This window comes from Macaca nemestrina, chromosome 10 (assembly GCF_043159975.1).
Source record: "Macaca nemestrina isolate mMacNem1 chromosome 10, mMacNem.hap1, whole genome shotgun sequence".
Classification (NCBI taxonomy): Eukaryota; Metazoa; Chordata; class Mammalia; order Primates; family Cercopithecidae; genus Macaca; species Macaca nemestrina.
Window position 1 is genome coordinate 81,353,109 of NC_092134.1, and position 8,048 is coordinate 81,361,156.

The window sequence follows — 8,048 nt, forward strand, 5'->3', positions numbered from 1 at the left end:
CCAGCACTTTGGGGGGCCGAGGTGGGTGGATCATTTGGGGTCATGAGTTCAAGACCAGCCTAACCAACATGGTGATACCCCGTCTCTACTATAAATAAAAATTAAAATTAAAAAAAGCCAGGCTTGGTGGCACATACCTGTAATGCCCACTACTCTGGAGGCTGAGGCAGGAGAATCGCTTGAACCGAGGAGGCAGAGGTTGCAGTGAGCAGAGATGACACCACTGCACTCCAGCCTGGCGAAAGAGCGAGACTCCGTCTCAAAAAAAAAAAGAAAAAGAAAAAAGAAAAAGAAAGTGATTGGGGGCCGGGTGCGGTGGCTCAAGCCTGTAATCCCAGCACTTTGGGAGGCCGAGATGGGCGGATCACGAGGTCAGGAGATCGAGACCATCCTGGCTAACACGGTGAAACCCCGTCTCTACTAAAAAATACAAAAAACTAGCTGGGCGCGGTGGCGAGCGCCTGTAGTCCCAGCTACTTGGGAGGCTGAGGCAGGAGAATGGCGTGAACCCGGGAGGCGGAGCTTGCAGTGAGCTGAGAGATCCCGCGGCTGCACTCCAGCCCAGGCGACAGAGCAAGACTCCGTCTCAAAAAAAAAAAAGAAAGTGATTGGGGAGAGGTTAAGTAAGTGGCCCAAGGTCACTCAGTAAATAACAGAGCCTTGAATTCAAATCCAAAACTCTTTACCACTATGGGAGCTCTCTTTCTGGCTGACTTCTTTAGCCAACTCTCCCCTATGTACCACTGCTCTCCAATACACCCTCACCCACCAGTGGTGTCCTGATAAATGCTTCACACCTGCTCTCTGGTAGGGGAAATGCCTTGCTTTGTAGCATTTGCCCATTTTCTGCCATAGGTGATTTCAAGCTACAAGACATCAATGAATGCAGAGTCCAGAATGGATGGATGATTGCATGTTGATTGTCAAGGTTAGAATCAGCCCTTGGGGGCCAGTGCCAGCTGGCTCCAGCACACCACTGTCACCACCTCAGCCTTAGGCTTCCTCCTCCCATTCAGGTCTTCCAAACCTGGCTGCACAAGCTCCTCCTCTGGCTGGCCTTTCCTCCATCATCTGTTCCCTATCTTCTTTCCTTCCTCCCCACAGTTCTGCCCTTGTTCAGCCCTTGCCTCGTATCCCAGGTGTAGGTGCCTCTCCTGGGAGAAAGAGAAAGCTGCCTGCCCTGCAGACCAGCAATATTTTCGGGAAGCTGCACAAAACCAGAAAGCAATCAGGAGGAAATATTGAGAGGGAAGGGTCTGTAAGGAGCTGAAAGAGAGGGACCAAGGGAGGTTGGAACCAGTCCTGGAGTGGAGGAGGTACCAGAGCCCATCCCCAGAGACTGCCATTGAATAAGGGGAGAGACTGATCTCTCTGGCCATCCACACACTCCATCTCACAGCCCTTTGCGGCCACTAGCCTGACATCATCATCATCATCATCATCATCACTACCACCAATCATTGAGCCTTACTAGGCACCATGCCAGCACTCACAGACCCTATTGTGCTGATTTTGCCAACTACCATTCAAGGTAGATACAGTTCACCTCCCCAACACCCCACTTTCTGATTTACTAATGTTATAACTGAAGCCCAGTCATACATAGTGATGCATAGTGGTTTGCTGTGATGCTTAATTTTACGTGTCAGCTTGACTGGGACACAGGGTACCTAGACAGTTGGTTAAGTATGATTTTGGGTGTGTCTGTGGGGTGTTCTGATGAGCCTAACATTGGAACTGGCAGACTGAGTGAAGCCAATTTCCCTTCCCCGTGTGGAGGGGCTTCATCCTATCAGTTGAAGGCCTAGTAGAACCAAAAGGTTGACCCTTCAGTGAGTAAGGGGAATTCCTGCCTGACTGTCTTAGAACTGGGACATCAGTCTTTTCCTGCTTTCAGTCTCCAACTGCCTTCAGAGAGCTGCTTCTCCTGCATCTCAAGACTGAAATGACACCATCAGCTTTCCTGACTTCAGATCTTAGAACTTGTCAGCTAGTTACTTATAATAAATCCCTCTCGGCCGGGCGCGGTGGCTCACGCCTGTAATCCCAGCACTTTGGGAGGCCGAGGTAGGCGGATCACCCGAGGTCGGGAGTTTGAGACCAGCCTGACCAACATGGAGAAACCCCGTTTCTACTAAAAATACAAAATTAGCCAGGTGTGGTGGCGCATGTCTGTAATCCCAGCTGCTCAGGAGGCTGAGGCAGGAGAATCACTTGAACCCGGGAGGCAGAGGTTGCGGTGAGCCAAAATCTCACCATTGCACTTCAGCCTGGGCAACAAGAGCGAAACTCTGTCTCAATAAATAAATAAATAAATAAATAAATAAATAAATAAATAAATCCCTCTCTTTCTCCCGCCACATATATATAGGGGAGAAACTCTCACTATATATAGTATGTGTTTGTGTCTATGTCCTACTGCTTCTATTTCTCTGGAGAACCCTGACTAGTACATGCCCAAGGCCATGCAGCTGCTCTTTCCTCCTTCCACCAGTCTTTTCACTCATTTATGTACCTACTCCGGCACTTACCCTTTCCATGGAGCCTTGCCTGCTGGACTGGGGAACATAAGGGAGGCTGAGTCTTCTCACCTCTTTATCTCACATGCTGACCCACACTTGCCTCTTCTTACCTCCCTGAATTCTTACAGGGAAATTCTCATTGCAACCCTGGGTCTCAGCCCCTCTGAGTAGTCCCATCATGGAGGGGAGGGAGTAGTTAAAAAACTGGGACTGTGTGGGATGAATTCTCTCATTCTATGCCTCTACCTCTGATGATCAAGACATAATCGTCTGTTCATTCATTCATGCCACACATGTGGAACTGTCCACATGCCAGGCCCTTGTAATACCTTGTGATGCCAAGGGAGACAAGTCATAGTTCTAGCCCTCTGGGAGCTCAGAGTCTTCAGATGAGGTGGACCAGGAGATACCTGTGGGTAAGAAAACCCAACAAGTGGTATGAAAGAAATGGCAGCAGGTTTTGTGGGGACCCAAGAGGGCCAGGATGGAGAGATGCTTGTTGCCTGGAATAGAAAGTGACACATTCAGGCTGGGCACGGTGACTCACACCTGTAATCCCAGCACTTTGGGAGTCTGAGGCGTTGGATCACCTGAGGTCAGGAGTTCGAGACCAGCCTGGCCAACATGGTGAAACCCCATCTCTACTAAAAATACAAAAAGTAGGTGGGCCTGCTGGCACATGCCTGTAATCCCAGCTACTCAGGAGGCGGAGGCAGGAGAACGACTTGAAACTGGGAGGTGGAGGTTGCAGTGAGCCAAGATCATACCACTGCAGTCCAGTCTGGGCAACAGAGAAAGACTCTGTCTCGAAAAACAAAAAAACAAACAAAAAACAGAAAGCGACGTATTCAGAGTGAAGAGGAATCCCAAGCCCTGCTCTCATCAAGTTGAGAAGTGACCAGGCACCAGGAGAAAACCAGGACAGCCTGAGAGAGCAGCAGGCAGCAACCTGAAGAGATGGCAGGGAAGGGGGCTGATTCCAGGAGGAAGTGGGAATTATTCTAGGAAAGCTCCCTGGAGAAGAGGGAAGAAAAAAGCCAGGGGGCACGGGGGCAGAGAGTGGAAATTGAAGGTTCTGGGGTGAGAGAGGCAAGGATAGAGAGAGCAGACTTTTCAGCCAGAGCCCAGAGCCACAGCCGCCAAGCAGACAGGCAACTGGCTGAGACTCTCCGAGCCATGCCTGCAGCAAAGGCCTGTGGGGAGACCTTGAAGGCCAACCCAAGACCTTGGGAGTAGGCAGCTGGCTTCGCCTGGTGAGTGTGGCCTCAGATGGCCCCAACTCATCCTGGTGTGTGCCCAGGGGAGAGCTGAGCCCCAAAGCTGCCCCTACAAGCCACCCCAGCTGCTCCAGCACTGACCCCAGTGGCGTCACAGGGAGTGACTCAAGCCCCAGCAACAACAATGAGTGGGACTGACGTAGGCCAGGGTTCCTGCTGGGGGCCAGGCTGGCTGGAAAGCCAGCACCCTGCCTGCTGACCCTCTAGCCTGGGCAGACTGCGGGGGTGAGGAGGACCAGCTGTCCCTCTCTGACATCTGCCCTCTGGATCGCGGGCAGCAGCTCTTCCACCTCCCACCCTTTCTGGGATGTCACTTCCAGCCCCCACCCTCCCTGACAGGGAAAATGTCTGAGCGGATGAAAGAGTGGCAGAGAGCGTGAGAAAGGGGCGCCTCCCAGCCCCAACCTGCCAACCTCACCAGGCAGCCTGGAGACCAGGACCAGGCCGGGAGCAGCATGTGTGCTGTCTGTTCTCCTGAGGACCCAGGGATCTGTCCATGCTGGGGAAGGGTTGTGTGGTGTTTTTTTGTTTTTGTTTTTGTTTTTTTTCTTCCAGAAAGGCCTGTGTTTGTCTGGCCAAGTTGGAGTAGGAGCCGGGCTTTATTTCTGTGCCTCCGTCCCTCGGGGGTGCGGGACTGTCTCTCCTTGCTGCAAGGTCTGTTCCTTTGGCAGGCCGTTCTGAGCATCTGTCATTCTTTAAGGAAGAGGATTCTGGACGACCGTGCTTGCGAAAGGTTAGGGGGCTGTTTATCCGCCCCTGATAAGGCAGTCCCTGTATCTGCCTCTGGGGAGCTGTTTTTCCGTCCCTGCTTTCTTGTGGGGCAGGGGGCATCTCTGTATCTGTCCTCATGGTATCCCAGCTACCTGGGGCCCTGGGGTGGAGTCCAGACTTCCCGCTTGGCTATGCCAAGGCTGGGCTCCCTGGTTGGAGGCCTCTTTCCTCTGATGTTCTCCAGGCTAGGAGCGCAGTGACAGTCAGCACCCTGCCCGCCTGGCTTGCGGCTGGGCACTGCTCCCTGCTAACGCAGCATGTACCAGGACAGGCCCCCCCGCACTCCCCTCCCTGTCCCAGCTGCCACCCCCAGCCCCTGTGGCCACGCCAGGCCTGATTTATGGTCCTGAGTTGGGACTGGACAGTGCCAGCGCCTGGGTCAGACCTTGAGGAGACCTCAAGTGGCACCCTTGGCCTGGCAGGGTCAGGGCCCAGGAGGAGATGAGGGGGAGCCAGGGTGCTGGGGAGGATGAACACAGCACGGGCCCAGGAGTGGCAGGCAGGAGGTGGAAACCAAGGCCAGGGCCTCCAGGGACCCATAGGTTTCCCACCGGCTCCGAGTCCAGCCGGGGACCTGGAAATGTGCCTCCTGCCTTCAGAATGTCCCTGGCTTGTGTGGAAAAGGAGACATTGGGGAGTGAAAAGGGCTTTTCCTCTGCTTTGCACTGACTCCTTCATGTACCCACCATTGGAGGCTGGAGGTTTCAAAGTCCCACTGGCCAGCCTAGGCCAAACCAGACAGTCTCCAGCCTAGGGCCCAGGAAGAGGCCTGAGAGCCTGAAGCTGGAGCAGGGATGCAGGCAGAGGTTTGGGGCAGAGACTGCAACCCAGAGCTGAGCACTGGCTGCCCCAGGTAAGACGGTACAGCTGCCCCCTGAACTATAAGGCTGCAAGGCCAGGCCCCTGCAGGGCTGGATGCCAGACAGACAGAGGTCCCCCGCTTCAACCTCATCTTCCAAGGAGGCCCAATGGCCCTGGGGCTCTGCTGCAGTCAGGGACTTGTGAGAGAGGGGCTGGGGCTTGTCCAGATGTCTAAACTAAAGCTCTCTTAGGATCCCAGGTCCAGCTCACACAAGGCTGCCCAGCACTGCCTCACCAGGGCATGACTCTGATGTGCCTGGCACAACTGCCTCATGGCTGCAAAAGGATGTCACTGCTGATTGTCCAGGGACCACACAGCGGCCACCTGCCTCTGATGAGTCTCTCTCAGGCTGCCCTCTGCAGCAGCAGAGCTGCCGCCACACAACTGAACATGCTGGGTGCTCAGAGCGGGCCATGTGGACAGGACACCCCATTACAGCACAGTCACCCATGACCTTCAGGAGCTTCTCACCCCCTGGAGGCTGATCCTTGCCACACCCCTCCATAACCAAGACCAGGTGGCTGGAACCCAGGTGTGGGGCAGCTTCCCCCACACTGGCCTCAGGGAAGGGCTACAGGCAGAGACCCCCCCGCCGGAGTGCAGAGCTCCCCCTCAGTCCCTAGACCTCAAAGCCACCCCTCCACAGTCACAGTGGCACCTCAGGGCTGGGGAGGGGGCCAGGGACCTCTGGGCACTGGGCCCAGCGTGGGTGGGGTGGGGGAGACAGAGAGGCAGGCTTCCTGGGTCTCCGCGTGAGGACAAACAGCAGACTTTGAGGCCTCGGAAAATCCCGCCTGGGATTCCAGGCCCTGCCGGCGTCACTGCCTTTTGACTATTGTCCCCGTCGGAAATGGGCCCAGCCCCCGGCCAGCCTGGACAGAGCAGCCATTGTGAGGCCCCATCAGGCTCAATGCCCCCTTGTTTGCCCTCCCATCCCATAGCAAGAGTTGGAGGCCAGTTCTTCCAGTTGCTGAGTGGAAAGAAAGGGCCTGCCTCCGGGCTCCAGCCCTTGGGCGGGGCAGGGTGGGGCAGGGTGGGGCTGGAGGAACCAGCCCCCAACCCTGTACCCTAATTGCCAGGGTCCTGAAAAGGAACGACCATCAATGGAGCTTCTTATTTTCGAGGCCCTGGGCAGGGATACCTAGTGGCTAAGTAGCCAGACGCACCCGGCTCGGCTACTCACAAGCCAGGTGACCTTGGGAAAGTCATATCCTTTCTCTGAAATGAATTCTCCTCTTTTGTAAAAACAATAGCTAATATTTATTTGGTGCTTGCTGTGTGCCAGGCACTGTAAAAAACACTTTGTATGTATTCACTTCTGTAATCCTTATAGCAACTTTGTAAAATAGATTCAATTTGTTTTCTTATTTCTAGGTGAAAACACTGAGGCACAGAAAGGTTAACAAACTTGCCCCAAATCACACAGCTAGTAAGAGCTGGAGCCAAGATGTAAACCCAGGCCTCGGGCTCCAGGGTCCTTGCTTTCGCCACTCTCCCATGGTGCCCCTATGAAGTGGGAATAGCCAGGCTGTCCTCATGGGATGGCAGCTAGGGCTGGAAATCACAAGCATCTGATGAAAAGAATCTGCCAGCGTGGACCCTAATACCTGCTAACCTCATCCATAGATATGGAGATGCTCCCTCGGCCCCACTCCACCCCCAGCCCTGGCCCCTCCCTAAGCATCTGAGCAGCACTCTTGCCTTCCCCAGCGGCCTGTCCTGTCCTGTCCCTACATCTGTCTGTGCTAAAGGCAGGGAGCTGGAGTCAAGTGACACAAAGGAGGACTTGGTCCAGCCGGCCGGTGGGAGATTTCCCAGCAAGCTCTGCTCCTAACCAGCCTCACCTCCCCACTGAACAGATGGGAAACCGAGGCTCGGTGAGGAGGAGGGCCTTCTCAGAGAGCAGCATGGAGTTGGAGGCAGGCTGCAAACAGAAGCCTACCTACTGATAGCCTCGTGTCATCAGGTGCGGGCGCAGCTGACAAAGCCTCGCTCAAGGGTCTGGGGCTGGGTGGGGCGATGCCAGGGATACATGTTTGGAAGTCCACAGCACTGCTGGGAGCATGTCCCAGGGTCGGGGCCATGGTCTCCCTACCCCAGCCTCATGTGGACTCTTCAGCAGGCCTGAGGCTGGACTGTGCTCCCAGAACCCGAGTGAGGGCATGTGGATGGGCGCTCCACGCAAGCTGTGGCTGGAGCACTGGGGAAGGCCCTTCTCACCCCTATCCAGTCGAGAGCCCTATTCTGTCTGGCCCCATCCAGTAGGAACTGCCCCTCAGCCAGCCAGTTCCCAGGGGCCATGGAGGTGGAGACTTGGGGGTCCTGGGCCAAGGGCTATGAGGAACATGTGTGAGGGCACTGCCTTCAGGCCTCCTACTGGGTCCTAGAGAAGGAAAGTGAGGCTGGGCGAGCACTGAGCACAGGAAGGGTGCCATGCCCTGCATGGTGACCAACTCCCGTGGGCCTCAGGTTAGGTCCGTCTGGGTCTGTTTCTTAAAAGGGTGGCCCCAGGCTACCTGCATTACAAGCACCTGGGTACTTCCTAAGACTGAAGTTTCTGGCCGGGCGTGGTGGCTCAAGCCTGTAATCCCAGCACTTTGGGAGGCCGAGACGGGC